General features: G+C 35.9%; 1 non-coding gene across 1 annotated transcript; it reads right to left on the bottom strand.

Annotated features, from left to right (window-relative positions):
• Positions 1–10,965: 10,965 nt before the first annotated feature.
• On the bottom strand, positions 10,966–11,072 carry LOC127077019 (small nucleolar RNA R71). The gene has a single exon (XR_007787008.1). It is a non-coding gene; the product is annotated as a small nucleolar RNA R71 (small nucleolar RNA).
• Between the last annotated feature and the right edge of the window lie 6,006 nt (positions 11,073–17,078).

The raw sequence follows: 17,078 nt of genomic DNA, 5'->3' as shown, positions 1-17,078 counted from the left end.
CATATGAGTTGAATTATGAAAATGGTCTCGAAATGAGATTGCTTATGAATTTTAGCTTATGCAACGCGAATGCAAAAGTAACCAACAAGAAAATAAAGAGTCTCATTGTAAGGTAGCCCAAGAGAAAGCCTTTTGTGTGCAAAAGTGACCTATGCTAAACAAAGGATAATGGTCTTACAAACATGTCCCCCTAAGGTGGTGCCATGATGTCATTCTTACAATATGCATGTAAGTTACAGATGAAAATCCAAGTGTTTATAAAATATCACAAAGAGTAAAAGAAGACTTCCAAGCAAAGGTCCTAAGATGAAATCCTCTAAGTCCAAGTTGATTAAGAGTGGAGTGAATATTTTTGGTCTTTATAATTTTATCATGTTTTTGTTATTTTTAATGTATGATGACAATAAAATAAATAACAAGTAAATCAACATGCATGATGAGTTTGTACAATGATGATGATGATGAGTACTTGAATATAAATTACGAGGTAATGACATAAAAGTAAATCACAAGATAAAGAATGGTAATAACACAATAATAATGGTTAGTGAATGTAAATGAACAATAAAATAAATTGCAAGGAAGTAAAGTGCAATAATGTAAATGTTGGAAGTTAGTAGTTAATGGTTAGTACAATAAAATAAATTGCAAGGAATTAAAGTGCAATAATATAAATGTTAGTAGTTAGTAGTTAGTAAAATAACAATAAGCAAATGGATTAGCAAGTTAATATAGATAATATGGTTTCATCTATGCATCAAATGACTCAAATATGGGTGAAATAGAGGCAATCTATCAATGCCTCAAAGTATCATGAATGATCTATTGATCAACCATTAATAGGTTTGAAACATTGAAGATTTAGTCAACTCTAAACAACCATGTCATGATCCAATAGAACTCATCAACAAAATAAATGTAACAATAAGTCAACAATAAATATTAAATGATAACAAAAATATGTAAAGAAAAATGGTTTCATCTATGTATCAAATGACCCAAACATGGTTGAAATAGAGGCAACCTATCAATGCCTCAAAGTATCATGAAGGATCTATTGATCAATCATTAATAGGTTTGAAACATTGAAGGTTTTATCCACTCTAAACAACCATAGCCATGACATAATAGATCTCATCAACGAAATAGATGTGAAAACAAATCCACAATAAATAGCAAATGAAACAAAATACTAAGTTGGATTAAAGATAGTGGATAGAAGTAACAAGAGCAAGAAATCCCAAAAAAAAAGATGTAAACCAAAGTTAATCATTTTTTACAAGCTTGAGCCTAAACCTCTCAAAAAATCAAACAAGAATTAACAACCATTTTCAACACAAAAAGAGAACCAAAAAGTTAACAAAGTTTAAGCAAAAATCATTACCCAAAAATGTTGAAAAATGGTAGGTTGAAGTGGTGTTGAGCTTGGATATAAAGTAAGGAGTTTGGGATGAAAATGTTTATGGTTGAAGTATAGTGAAGGAGCTGAGTTATGAGTGTTAGAGAGTAAGAAGTTTTGAAGAAAATATGAAAGTGGACAAAAAAGTTGGTAGGGTGACTTTTCTAAGAGAGAAATATTTTTTTGTTTTGGCTTAGGTTTAGAGAGGTGAGTAAATGGTACTTGGACAGAACTTTTGGGGGCTAGGAAGCATGAAAAATGAGGGGAAATAGTACCTCTATTTATAGGGAAAGTTGGTGGAAAGAGGGGGTGATAAAAAAAACACATTGTGTAAAAAACAGACCTATTACAGCTGCCTACACAGGTGTAATCGGTTACCCTAATTAGGGTAACCGGTTACCCAGTCAAAAATGGCCAAAAACTCAATTTTGGGTCTGTGTAACCGGTTACGCTGATTAGGGTTACCGGTTACCCAATTTTTTTTAAATAATGAATGTATGTATATGTAGTAGGGTCATGGATAAGATGAAAGTTGTATCGGGGTAGGACAAAATTGGGGTATGACACATAGTCAAGACAGGAAAAAACTTGATTCTAGAGCCCTAATATATGTTTTTGTCTGGTATTCCTATACTTAAAAGGTATATAAGTGTTTTCATCCTCCATCTAAAAGGTTCTCTGTGTCGCAGGATGTTACCTTTCATGAAGAGGAACCATACTTCACTAAACCTTATCTTCAGGAGGAGAATTTTAAGGAAGCTAAGTTTGCAAGTCTCTATCTTTTTAGTCTTAAGTCAAATACACTCAATTTGTCTAGTATTAAGTCAAATACATCTGGTTATTTTGGTTATGACTCAAATACACTCAATTTCTCTGGTCTCGAGTCAAATCAACCTAATTCTTCCAGTTTCAAGTCAAATAGACCCGTTATTTTTGGGCTTGAGTTAAACACACTTGTACTAGACCCATATGGGATTGGAGAACTAGGAGTTGAGCCAAATCAATCAAATACACTAGTAGTTGAACTTGGACCTGAAGTGGATGTAAGATATGGAAAGAATCTGGTTTACATGAGAAAGTCAATGGTTGTTCCTAAATCGACACAAGTTTAAGAGCTTGAATCAACTCCTTCAAATGAGGTAATTAATTCTTCTGAATGACAAGATAAAATTATGACCCAAACAATAGTTGATGGGCTAGAACTTCCAACTGCTATTAGAAAAGGTACCAAAAAATGCACCAAACAACCTTTATATCCCCTTTCAAACTATCTTTCGTTTAAAAAAAACTCACCTACCCATAAAGCCTTCCTTACAAAACTAAACGTTACTTCCATACCTACTAATGTTTCTAAGGCATTGTCTGATGAAAAATGATAGCAAACCATGAATATTGAGATGGACGCATTGAAAAAGAATGGAACTTATGAGTTAGTGACTTTACCAAAAGGAGAAAGGCTAATTGGATGCAAATGAGTGTACATAGTAAAATATAAGCTGATGGATCAATCAAAAGATATAAAGCCAGGTTGGTTGCCAAAGGATTTACACAAACCTATGGATTTGACTATTCATATACATTTGCTCCAGTTGTGAAGATGAATAGATGAGAGTAATTTTTTCACTTACTGCCAATTATGGTTGGGATTTACAACAGTTTGATGTGAATAATGTCTTCTTACATGAGGATCTTAAGGAGGAGATTTATATGCAGGTACCACCGGGGTATGAAAAAAATGTGTTTGACAATACAATTTGCAGGTTGAAAAGGCGTTATATAGCCTAAAACAATCACCTCGAGCATGGTTTGGAAGATTCACTAAGGTTATGACATCTTTGGGATACAAGAAAAGTCAAGAGGATCACACCTTGTTCATCAAGCACTCTCCACAAGGGGAAGTAACCGTTCTGTTAGTATATGTGGATGATATTATAATGTCTGGAGATGATTGGAAGGAGCAACATGTCCTAAGTCATTGGTTGGCTAAGGAGTTTGAAATAAAAACTCTTGGAAAGTTGAAGTACTTCTCGGGAATCGAGGTGGCAATTCTCGAAAAGGTATTTTTATATGTCAACAAAAGTACATTACATATTTACTCAAAGAGACAGGGAAAACAACATGTAAACTTGTGAGTGTTCCTACGGATCCAAATATTAAATTGGGTAATACATAAGAAGATGTTGCAGTAGATAAACAAATGTATCAACGTCTAGTTGGGAGATTAGTTTACTTGTCTCACACTAGACCCGATATTGCATATGCTATAAGTATGGTTAGTCTGTTCATACACTGTCCTAAAGAGATCCATTTACAAGCAGTTCATAGAATCCTGTAGTATCTCAAGGGAGCGCCAAGAAGAGGAATTTTTTCAAAAGAAATAGAAATACAACCCTTGAGGCCTACACTTATACATACTATGCAAGTTCAATTGTTGATAGAAGATTCACTACATGGTACTGCACTTTTCTTAGAGAAAATTGTGTGACTTGGAAGAGTAAGAAGCAAAATGTAGTAGCACGTTCTAGTGCTGAAGCTGAATTTCGAGCCATGGCACAGGGCATTTATGAATTACTTTGGCTCAAAATTATTTCGAAGATTTGAAAATCAAATGGGAAGGACCCATGAAGCTCTATTGTAAGCTATCAGTATAACACATAATCCAGTTCAACATGATTAAACTAAGCATATTGAGGTTGATATATACTTCATTATGGAGAAGCTTGATAGTGGGTTGATTTGCACTCTATATGTCTCCTCACAAGGGTAACTTTCTGAAATTCTCACTAAATAATTAAGTAGCTCAAATTTTGAACGAATTGTATCCAAGCTAGGAATGGAGAATACTTATTCACCAACTTGAGGGGGAGTGTTGGAAATAAAAAAAATACATTGTATGTTTCCCATTAAAATGAGCATTTAAGTGTATATTTAAATTCATGCATTTAGGGAGTTGAACTATTTTTTATTTCTCCTTGTAAACATAATATGTAATTAATTATATAATATGTATACATATCGTGGATGCTGAGTGTTTTACTCACTCAAGCACATTTATAAAATTTATTATTCCTATTTTTCATAGTTAGTATTGTCTAAAAATCCTTCAAAAATTCATGCCATGATGTGAGATTTCCAGAATTCAACCATAGGAGGGCATTATGAATTTTCCAAGAACTATAAGAGAATATCAACTATTATATATTGGGAAGGTATGAGGAAGTACATTAGATAACATGTTTCTTCTTGTGAGATTTGTCAACTAAATAAGTATCAAACTTTATCTTCGGCCGGTTTATTGCAATCACTTCCCATTCTTGCTTAAGTTTGGACTAATATTTATATGGATTTTATTGAAGGATTTCCTAAGGCTCGGGGAAAATGTGATTTTAGTAGTGGCGGATCGTCTAACTAAATATGCTCATTTTATCCCACTGAGTCATCCATTTACTAGAAAGAATATTGTTGAAAGTATCATTAAGGAGATGGTTAAATTACACGGTTTTCCATCAACCATCGTGTCTGACAGGGACAAATTTTTCTTAAGTTATTTATGGTAAAAGTTATTTAAAATGACAAGTACAAAATTAAATTGCAGTTCAACCTATCACCCTAAGACTAATGATCAAACATAAGTGGTCAATACATGTTTGGAAACATATTTGAGATACTTAACAAGGACTAAACCCAAGCAGCAGACTAAATGTTTGTTTAGGATGAATTTTGGTTCAATACTAATTATAATAACTTCTTAGAATTGACTCCATTCAAGGAACTCTATGATAGAGATCCTCCTTAACTACTTAGAGGAACCATTATCCCATCACTACTACAAAATAAATCTTTTGTAACACCCATTTTACAATGGTCTTCCTGTTAACCGTGGTAATAGTTTTTTTTTGCGCTTTTTTTGTTATTTATTGAAAGATATTTCACAACGGTTATAAGTACCAACCGTGGTGAAAATTGACACCTGGTCATGTGTTCGAATCCTAGCACCTACAATTTTACTTTTATTTATTTTTCAGCCACTTTTCACCACGGTTGGAACTTCCAATCGTGGTGAAAAGTCACTCAGGGTCATGTGGAAATATAAGCGTGTTTATTGAGTTTCTTCACCGTTCTTAAAAAAATCTTTGTCGTCCATTTATTAAGTATCAACACTCAAGACACTATCATTAGTGATCTGTGTGAAACTAAAACTTAGATGAACTTCATCTTCTACCTCCAAGCATCTTCTTCCATTTACGACACTCTATTTCTCCATTAAACCAAGCTTGAAAACATCATTTCTTTCATAAAAAACTCGAAAACATCATTTCTTTCATTAACAAATCTCAGAACTCCATTACCTCTTCTCCAACTTGAATGAAACAAGGAAAACATGGATTCAAGTCAGCAATCTTAGTTGTTGTTGTTCTTGCTTTTTTTGTTGTTGTTATTCTTGTTATTCTTGTGTTCGTTCTTATTGTTATTGTTGTTATTATTATTATTGTTGTTCTTGTTGTTGTTCTTGTTATTGTTCTTGGTGTTGTTCTTGTTCTTGTTGTTCTTGTTTTTGCTCTTGTTGTTCTTGTTGTTCTTGTTGTTGGTGTTGTTGTTGTTATTCTATTGCTGCGTTTTTTATTTTATTTTATTAAGAGACATATAACAAGGGTTGTTTAAAGTAATTGTTATGATAGGTTGATACATACAACAATTGATGTTTAAAGTAATCGTTGTGGTAGGTAGCGCGCTACTTAACTTATAATCACTGAGGCACGACCGCGGTGGAAAGCATCATGCATGCAATCACACCTTACCATACAACAGTTAATCCAACATGGTGGTATCCCTTTTCCAACCATTGCAATAGGTGTTTTCCGTAGTAGTGCATATGTCGTTGAAGAGGTAATTGAGATGACTCAAAAAATCGACCACATACTTCATGAGTTGTAAGATAATTTAACAAAGGCTTAAGTTCAGAGAAAAAACTATGGTCATTTTCCTATCAAATTTGTAGTATTTGGATCGAATTCTAGTCTCGACAAGGGTGGTTTAATGGTTTGACTAGGAAGTGCATGTTGTAGTTGAAGTTTGTTCTAGCATGTAGTAGTCGAAATTATTTTATGTACTTTGTTATGTAGTAGCTATGTATGTCATGTATGAGAGTTATCATCATACATAACATACACATGCTAGTAGTATATACATAGGCTACTCTCTCAGGTTGTTGAGAGAAAGTGTGGATTGTTATTCACTTGTAATATGTTAACCCCAATTGAGAAAGTGAATAGAAAAACCATTATAACCAACTTCTCTTCTTCTCTTTTCTTATCTCTATTTGTGAATTTAATAGTTTTCTTGATTATTCAAGAACTATTTCTATCTCACAGATTTTATTCGTTTGGCATCATTTGTCACAACCAACTTGTGTGATGAGCGTGGAACAAGATATCATCAATGAAGTATGAGATTGAGAAATTCACTGGTGTGAATGATTTCATATTATGGCGCTTGAAGATGCAATATCTTCTTGTTGAAGGGATCATAAAGAACGGATGTTGCCCTAATAAAGAATAAGAAGATGAAGATGATCTAGAAATCCCATATCGTCATCATATTGAGCCTTGGTGACATGGTTCTCCGGTAGGTCTTGAAGGAGAAAACGGAAGCGGTTGTGTGGAACAAACTTGAAGGTTTTTACATGACCAAGTCATTGGTAAATTTCCTCTCTGTAAAGCAAGCTATGTATTCATTCATGATGAGTAAAGTCAAAGTCTTGAGTGAGATACGTTTAATAAGATAGATCTTGATTTGGAGAATATTGATGTCAAGATCGATGATGAAGATCAAGTGTTATTGGTGTTATGTGCTTTACTAAGATCTCATACTCACTTTAAAGAAACTCTCTTGTATGGAAGATAATTCATGACCTTTGAATAAGTTTAGTCGGCCTTGTACTCGCAGGACTTGAACGAAAGAAATGCGTATAAACCATCATCTGTTGATGAAGGATTGTCCGTAAAAGGAAAATTCTCGAAGAAGAATGGTAAGTTTGAGAAAAATAAGTGTTAATATTATCACAAGTCTTATGATGGTAATGCTTAGGCTATTAGGTGTTATCATTGTAAGAAGGAAGGTCATATAAGAAAAGTGTTTCCTAATAGGTTTAAGAGTTATGGCGATGGAAAGGACAATGGCAATGCATCCATTGTTCAAGATGATTACGGATCATAAGATGTATTAGTAGTTTCAAGATGCAACTTTAGCAAGGAATGAATCATGGATTCTAGTTACACTTGGCACATGACTCCAAACAAATATATGTTTGAGGAATTAAGTTATCATGATGGTGGATTAGTGCTACTGGGAAACAACAAAGCGTGCAAAATTGCAGGAATTGGATCTGTGAGATTCAAGCTCCATGATGAGTCAATAAAGTTGTTGACTGGTGTCAGGTGTGTACTTGATCTTAAGAGAAATTTGATTTCTCTTGGTGAATTCAACAAGAAAGGATATGTGTTCAAGGGAGAGCAAGGTATCCCGAGAGTCATGAAGGGGTCGAAGGAAGCCTTGAGAGACAAAAAGAAGCAAGGCTTATATACCTTTGAGGTTGTAAGTGGTTCAACAGATATTGCATCCACAAAACTTATGTTGAAGACAGAGCTATGTCACATGAGATTGGGCCATGTTAGTGAAAGGGGCATGTTTAAATTATGGAAACAAAATCTACTAGGTGGTGACAAGGTCGAAAAGATGGAGTTCTATGAACCTTTTGTGTTTGGTAAATCCTACATAATGAAATTCAATAAAGGCAAACAAAGAACATATGGATCCCTTAGTTACATTCATACTGATCTTTAGGGGACTGCAAGAAATATTTCACACTCAGGTGCAAGGTATTTTGTATCCATAGTTGATGATTGTTCCATAAAGTTATGGATATTCACTCATAAGACTAAGGATGAAAATTTAGAGATTTTCAAAAGTTGGAAGATTCTAGTTGAAAATCAGACTGACAAGAAGGTCAAGAAGTTGATAATAAACGTGTGTGGCCTTACTTGTGAATTATGTTAATAGGTTAGTTCAATTCGTTACTCACTACAAGATTGTGAAAGAGTTGTGGGATTTTTTGAAATTTATGTTTGGTAAATTCGTTAATTGTTCTGTGACTTTTTTCTCGACTCTTGTGTATTTCAGGATTTGTTGACACAGAGGACTATTGGTAGAGGACGAGTATCTAATGAGTTGTATCTGCTTGAAGAATTACTTTCACAAACATCAACAACTTCTAAAAACTTGCAGGATGTCACCTTTTTCAGCTTCATTGTCGGCTTGGACATCCATTTTTAGGAGTTCTTCAAAGATTGTGTCATAAGCTAGAGTCAATATTTAGCTTGTCTTGTGAGTCGTTTCAGTTTGCTAAGCATCATTGATCACACTGAATCACACCGCGTTTTTTACTCGGATTTCACATGTTTATTAGGTCTTTATTATCATTTTGCTTGTGTTATGCTCTCTTTTATGTTGTTTTCAGGTATTTAGCTCTTTCAGGACCTTTTTAGAAGAAACGAAGCAAAAAGACCAATAAATTAGGGTTTTCGGCAAATATTGTACTCATGGCGTTCTGCATGGTGGCCGCTATAGGAGAGGCCATGACACATCAGCCCTCAACCAGGAGGAAACTGCCACGATCCCACGAACTTCCCCATTTACTCATATGACGGGCGCCATAGAGGGGTGACGGGCGCCACCTTTGCATTTCACGTTCCCACTAAAGAGAAGTTGAAGGGTATCCTGGTCTTTGCATGCTGCTGAATTCCTCTATAAATAGGTCGTTCTAGTTCATTTCCAAATCATCCAACTTAGTTTACAACACTAAAACTATAATATCATCTGTAAAAGCGGTAATCTGTCACATCGAGGGGTTATCGCACCTTAGTGAAATTGAGTTGGAGCACTTTGATTTTGGCGTCATCTTTATTTTCAAAGTTAAAGGTTTATTTACTTCTTTGTACCAGATTTAAAGCCTCCGTTTGGAGCAGGTTCTAATTTAATCTCCTTTTTATTTTACTTGTCATGCTTTACTTTATTTAATTCCTTGTCATGCTTTACTTTATTTAATTCCTTGCCATGCTTCACTTTATTTAATTCCTTGTCATTGTCTTTACTTTATTTAATTTTCTCGCCATTATATTTATTGCTCGTTTTAATTGTTTTACACGGTTTACTTGTTCTTCACGCCTTACATTCAAACTTCTTTTCATCATGTTCAATATCATTGTATTTGTTTGTATTACCATGTCCGGCTAAATCTTTCAAAGGTTAGAATGTAAGGATCGCGGTTAAAGAGATGTTTCACATATTGCATCTGTAGAAATGCTTTAGGGGCTCTTTTGATTTTTAATTTGAGTTTTCTGAAATAAACTTGGTTAGTTTTAACTACTCAAGGAGTGCGAAAGCACCCTGGCTTAGTTAACTAGGAATTTTTATCACTTTAAGGAAAAACAATTTTTGAAACTGTTTTCGAACACGTTGATAGATTTAAAATCAGGAAACTCCTTAGGTAAAATTTCCGAATCAATATCACTTTTCAACTAAGCTTACGAGTCTTATTTCTTAAAAATAGGTTTACTACTTTAACGTTCTGCGCACCTTTTATAAGTGACAATAAAAGACCTTAATTTAAGGGTAAACTCGGTTCTGAATACGCAAAAGCGACAATTCCCGTTAAATGGATTCTTTTCAAGATTAGAAAATATTGCCTCATAAGTAGTTCTATTTAGACAATCGAAGCATCATTTAACTGACGTGAAATACATTCAATCCTATCTTTATCTGCACTGTATTTTTTTTTTATTTACTATTATTTTGTGACATCAATATCTCATTTGTACCGCCTTAGATAAACATCGTAACAATAGTATTCGATAGATTGACGATTTGGTCTCTGTGGGATCAATATTCTTTTATATTACTCTGACGCGATTCATGCACTTGCGAATATAGCGATCAAGTTTTTGGCGCCGTTGTCGGGGACCAACTTCGTCAAATTTCGTACCCTGTTGTTACACCGTCTAGACTAAGGCATTATTAGACGGTAAATGCGAAGAACCTGTAGTACCGGAAATTTAGTAGATCCTTTAGCGGAACCCGAACGTTACACTCGTACACGCCTCTTACTCGTCCGAATTAAGAAAGCTATGACCGAGAATCGCGACCGGAGACCTCTTGAGGAATTTGCCAAACCCTCTGACGAGGAACCTAGTTCTAGTATAGTAAACCCCCTCATTCCTGCCAACAATTTCGAACTAAAACCATCTTTATTGCAATTAGTGCAACATAACCAATTCGCGGGTCTCGCTACTGAGAACCCAAATCAACATTTAAAAGTCTTTACCCAATTGGCCGACACCTTTAAATCCATCGGTGCTTCACCTGATGTGATTCTTTTAAGATTATTTCCCTTCTCCCTCAGAGATAGAGCACGTTCGTGGTTAGATTCACTTCACACTAACTCAATAACTACCTGGGAAGACCTTAGGAGAGTATTCCTTGCTAGATATTTTTCCCCTAGTAAGACAGCTGTTCTTCGAAACCAAATAACTAGATTTACTCAAAACCAAGGAGAATCACTTTTTGAAGCTTGGGAGAGATATAGAGAGTTGTTAAGATTCTGTCTACACCATGGCCTAGAACAATGGTTGGTCGTTCATACCTTCTACAATGGACTCCATTATAACACAAAGATGAGGATCGACGTTGCCGCTGGTGGCGCGTTGATGAACAAACCTTACCCTGAAGATTGTGACCTAATTGAGGATATGGCCCAAAACCACTACCAATGGGGAACTGAACGAGCATTAGTAGAGAAAAAGGAGACCCAAGGTGGAATACATGAGATAAGTTCTATGGACACGATGCAAGCAAAAATGGACGCTTTAGCCCTTAAGGTCGAACATATTTCTACAAACTCTAACACCGCAACGGTAGTCCACACAGAGTGTGAACTTTGTGGATCTAAAGGACACGAATCGGCGGAATGTAACCTTTTGAACGACCTGAACACCGACCAAGGGAATTACGCCTAAGGCAACCCATTTTCAAACACTTACAACCCTGGATGGAGGAATCACCCGAATTTTTCCTATAAAAACCAGAACCCTATCCAAAATTATGCACCTCAAAGACCACAAGGTTTTCAAGCCCAAAAATCGAATCAACCTATGCAAGTTGTGCCCCAGAAGCCTAACCTTGAGAAGATCATGGAGAACTTTATATCAGGCCAGACTCAGCAAAATAAAGAATTCCTAAACCAAAACATTCACGTAAACAAATTAATAACGCAATTAGGGACTACGGTCGATCAGATGATTACTCACAATAAGATGCTTGAAACCCATATCTTACAGGTAGCACAAAACCAAGCCCCACAAACTACACCTGGAGGACAATTCCCTGGACAACCTCAACTCAACCCTCGAGGGCAAGCTAACGCTATCGCATTACAAAGTGGGACCGCTTACGAAGGGCCTCATAACCCAGCCATGAGCGAGTCCAAAACTTCTAAAGAAAATATACCTACCAACCAAGAAGAGGAACCGATGGAACCCGAAAAACCAACCGACCAAGGAGGAGAAGCCAAGGATAAAACTTACAAACCACCACCCCCGTACAAACCACTAATCCCATATTCGCAAAGACTTAAAGAAACCAAAATCAATAACCAATACCAAAAGTTTATAAAAGTAATAGAGAAGCTTCATGTAGAGATTCCTTTCACCGAAGCCATCACCCAAATTCCATCTTACGCCAAATTTCTCAAAGACATCTTAACCAACAAGCGTAGGCTTGACGATCCCAAACCCTTGGAATGCAATTTTATTTCAGAGAATAAACTTGCTAAGAAAGAGAAAGACCCTGGGAGTTTTTCTATACCTTGCATCCTAGGGAGTCATGTGATCGACAAAGCTTTCCTAGACTTAGGCGCTAATGTGAGTTTAATGCCCTTAGCTGTGTGTAAAAGGTTAAACTTAGGAGAATTACAACCAACTAAAATGTCCCTCCAATTAGCCGATAGATATGTTAAGTATCCTGTAGGCATATTAGAAGACATCCCCGTTAGGAACGGTCAACTTTATATCCCGACAGACTTTGTGGTCATGGATATCAAGGAAGACGACGATATCCCTATCCTTTTAGGTAAACCATTTTTATCAACAGTCGAAGCTATAATAGATGTTAAAAGAGGAAAATTAACTTTCGAAGTAGGAGATGAAAAGATAGAGTTTATTCTTTCAAAGTTCTTGATGGCACCAATCATAGGAGACGCATGTTACGCGATTGATATCATAGATGAATGCATAAGGGAATTTGATCAAGAAGAACCTATGATCGAACCATTTTAAAACCCGAATGAAAAGGATAACGAGCTTAAGGAAACAAAACCTCACATTAACGAATGTTTGCTCCTTACTCCAGACCTTTTACCAAACTTTCAAAAACCAACTCAAGAACTTAAGGAATTGCCCAAGAACCTAAGATACGAGTTTTTGGATAAAGAAATGAACCGCCAAGTAATAGTTAGTGCCACCTTAAACCAAGACGAGACAAACCAACTCTTGAATGTTTTACGAAGATACACATCTGCCCTAGGATACAACATCTATGGTTTAAAAGGTATAAGCCCATCCGTATGTATGCACAGGATCTCGCTAGAGGAGGATTCAAAACCTTCCAGAGAACATCAGAGAAGAATCAACCATGTAATGAGTGAGGTGGTAAAGAAGGAAGTCCTTAAACTGCTAGAGGCTTGTATAATCTATCAGATCTCCGATAGTAAATGGGTAAGTCCTGAACATGTGGTACCCAAAAAGGGAGGCATCACAGTCGTGCAGAACGAAAAGGGCGAGCATGTGGCCAAACGTATAGAAGGCAGATGGCGTATATGCATAGACTATAGGAAACTCAATAAGGCAACTAGGAAAGACCATTTCCCCCTTCCATTCATAGATCAAATGCTTGAGCATCTTGCCAGACACTCTTACTTTTGTTATCTGGATGGATATTCTGGATTTTTCCAAATACCCATACACCTCGAGGATCAAGAGAAAACAACCTTCACTGTCCTTACGGAACGTTTGCTTACAGACGAATGCCGTTTGGACTCTGCAATGTGCCAGCTACTTTCCAACGTTGTATGATATCAATCTTCGCAAATTATCTCGACGGAATTATGGAAGTGTTCATGGATGATTTCTTGGTATGTGGGTTTGACTTTGAGAATTGCCTCATTAATCTTGATAAAATCCTAGAAAGATGCATAGAAGTTAACCTTGTATTAAATTGGGAGAAGTGCCACTTTATGGTTAAAGAAGGCATAGTGTTAGGACATATAATATCTGAAAGAGGCATTGAGGTCGACAAAGCAAAGATAGAAGTGATAGGAAACCTTAACCCTCATAAGACTGTTAGAGAAGTCCGAAGTTTTCTTGGACACGCCGATTTTTACCGACGCTTTATCAAAGATTTCTCTAAAATAACAAAACCCCTGACCGGCCTTCTGATGAAAGACGTTGAATTCATTTTCAATGAAAAATGTATCGAAGCCTTTAATCATTTAAAACAAGCGCTAATTTCAGCACCCATTTTACAAACTCCGGATTGGACTCAACCTTTTGAAATAATGTGTGATGCTAGCGATTTCGCTGTAGGAGTTGTTTTAGGACAAAGAGAAAATAAGAAATTACATGTGATATATTACGCTAGTAGAACCCTAGATGCTGCTCAACTCAATTATACGACAACATAGAAGGAACTCCTAGCTATAGTTTTTGCAATTGATAAATTTAGGTCTTATCTTGTCGGATCTAAGATTATAGTCTATACAAACCATGCAGTTATCCGTTACCTTCTGAGCAAAAAAGATGCGAAACCTAGATTACTCAGATGGATCCTTTTGCTACAAGAGTTCAACTTAGATATCCGAGACAAAAAAGGAACAGAAAACGTAGTTGCTGACCATCTTTCCAGACTAGAGAATTTGAAGCCATACTGTTTACCTATAAATGATGATTTCACCTATGACAGATTGATAGCTAAGTTAGATACCGTTCCCCTTGAACCTGATAGAGACAACTTTGGAACAATTTCAGAGATTAGCAGAGTACCATGGTACGCTGATTTTGTGAATTATCTAGCCGCTGACATCATACCACCTGACCTCAATTATCAACAAAAGAAGAAGTTCTTTAAATATGTAAGACATTTCTATTAGAACGAACCACTCCTTTTTAAAAGAGGAACATATAACATTTTTCGACGTTGCGTCCCGGAAGAAGAAGTCAGAAATATCATAGAGCATTGTCACTCTTCACCCTATGGTGGACATTCAAGCACATCCAAGACATACACTAAAATCCTTCAAGTTGGTCTTTATTGGCCAACACTATGGTGTGATGTCCATACTTATATTATCCAATGTGATCGGTGCCAGCGTGCTGGGAACATCTCAAGACGCGATGAAATGCCTTTGAAGAACATCCAAGAAGTGGAATTATTCGATGTTTGGGGTATTGATTTCATGGGACCTTTTCCATCTTCGATGGGGAACAAGTATATTTTGGTAGTCGTCGACTATGTGACCAAATGGATAGAAGTTATAGCCTCACCCACTAACGACACAAGAGTAGTCATCAAGTTGTTTAAAAACAATATTTTCCCCAGATTTGGAGTACCACGACTTGTCATAAGTGATGGTGGATCACATTTTATATCCAGGATATTCGATAAACTCTTAAGAAAGTACGGAGTAAAACACAGAGCAACAACACCATATAATCCCCAGACTAATGGTCAAGTGGAAGTATCAAACATAGAGATTAAGCAAATCTTGGAAAAAACTATTTCAATATCCAGAAAAGATTGGTCTGAAAAGCTAACAGAAGCATTGTGAGCTTACAAAACTGCTTACAAAACCCCTATTGGAACTACACCATACTAGTTAGTCTATGGAAAGTCATGCCACTTACCTTTTGAACTTAAGCACAAAGCATATTGGGCCATCAAAACCCCTGAATTTGGATTACCTAGCATCTGGCGAGAAGCGAATCCTCGACATCCATAAATTGGAGGAACTCCGCCATAACGCTTACGAGAATGCCATTATATACAAAGAAAGAACTAAAGCATGGCATGACAAAAGGATTGTGAAAAAGGACTTTAATATAGGTGACTCTGTTCTCTTTTTCAATTCCAGATTACGACTTTTTCCAGGTAAGTTGCGTTCGAGATGGACAGGCCCCTTAATATGATTAGTACTGCACAATGCTTCTAACAATAAGCAAATATTAAAGAAATATAAGAACCACAATTTTCACGTAAGAGCAGCAGCTTGTGAAAGAGTGAAAGAAGGTAATTGAGGAATTTGTATTCTTGTGTGTCTCAGGTGTGTTTTCTTGAGCGGCATTCCATCCTTTATATAGGAGTTGGAGAGGACCGTTGAGTAATGACAGAATCTTGGTCATTGAAGAATGATTAATGTCATTACTCTCCTTGTTTCTTTCCAAAACAGTTTTGGGCGCGTCATAACTTCCTTCTAGAAATAGTTTCTTTCTAAATGCAGATTTCTTCACGGTTACGCTTTCTGAGTCAATCCTGTATCCAGAGTCTTGTTTAGCAATGTTCGTCTTTAGAGGGTACTTCTATCTTATTGAATCAAAGTTTCTCTTTAATCTTGACTTCTTCAGATCGTGCGTCTTCAGAGTCTGGATTCATTCTTCTTTATCAAATTTTCTGACTTCTTTTGTTTTGCTGGTGCTTGCGTTTGATCAGAGTCAGAACCTTCTGGTCGCGTATCCTCTGAGTAACATCTAATCGCTGGATTCTGTATCTGATGATTTATCTATCTGATTGTTTGATCAGAGTCCTGCACACTCAAGAAAAATTTCGTTAGGGTACCATTTTTGTTTCATCCTTTGTTATCATCAAAATCTTAGAGATACATTGTAAAACCAACTTTGTTCTTACACATTCTCTGGCACAATGAAATAATTCGAAGAAAGAAAAATGGCCGCAAAAATAGCACTCGTATTCAAACCGAAATAGATACGGCAAACAAAATGGTTAGATTATGTAGTTCATGTCGTCAGTCTGGTCATAATCGTACTAACTGTCCTAGTGTTGGAACAAGCACAACAAGATAATTTTAATTGTAACTCTTTTGCTTTATATTAAAAACAACATTCATTTCATATGATAAGCGGAACAAATACAATAAGTAAACAATAACACAAGAAACTACAACAAATAAAATAACATCACAAACAAATACAACACATAAACAATATAACTATGTGATTACAGCCATCAAAACAATTTTGTGAGAAGTATATATCATCATGTGAACGTCTCTATCAGTTTTAATATTGACCCATAAACGAACTTCTCCATTTTGGTTGAACGTCGTATCAAGTCATTGAATTCTTCTGATCCTTTCACCATTTGCAATTTCTCCATCTAAGCAACGGTTCAAGATCATGTTAAGATATTCGAACATATCTACATTCCAAAGTCGGATCTTCATCGGAGGCTGCACTGCTGAAAAAATTAAATTGACATTTCTCTTGTGAATATAAGGATACAAGTATGAATATGAAGACATTTTAAAGAAAATTGAAGGAGATTGAAGGAAAATGGAAGG

This window comes from Lathyrus oleraceus, chromosome 4 (assembly GCF_024323335.1).
Source record: "Lathyrus oleraceus cultivar Zhongwan6 chromosome 4, CAAS_Psat_ZW6_1.0, whole genome shotgun sequence".
Classification (NCBI taxonomy): domain Eukaryota; kingdom Viridiplantae; phylum Streptophyta; class Magnoliopsida; order Fabales; family Fabaceae; genus Lathyrus; species Lathyrus oleraceus.
The sequence above is the reverse complement of the archived record's forward strand: the minus strand, read 5'-3'. Positions and strand labels throughout refer to the sequence as shown.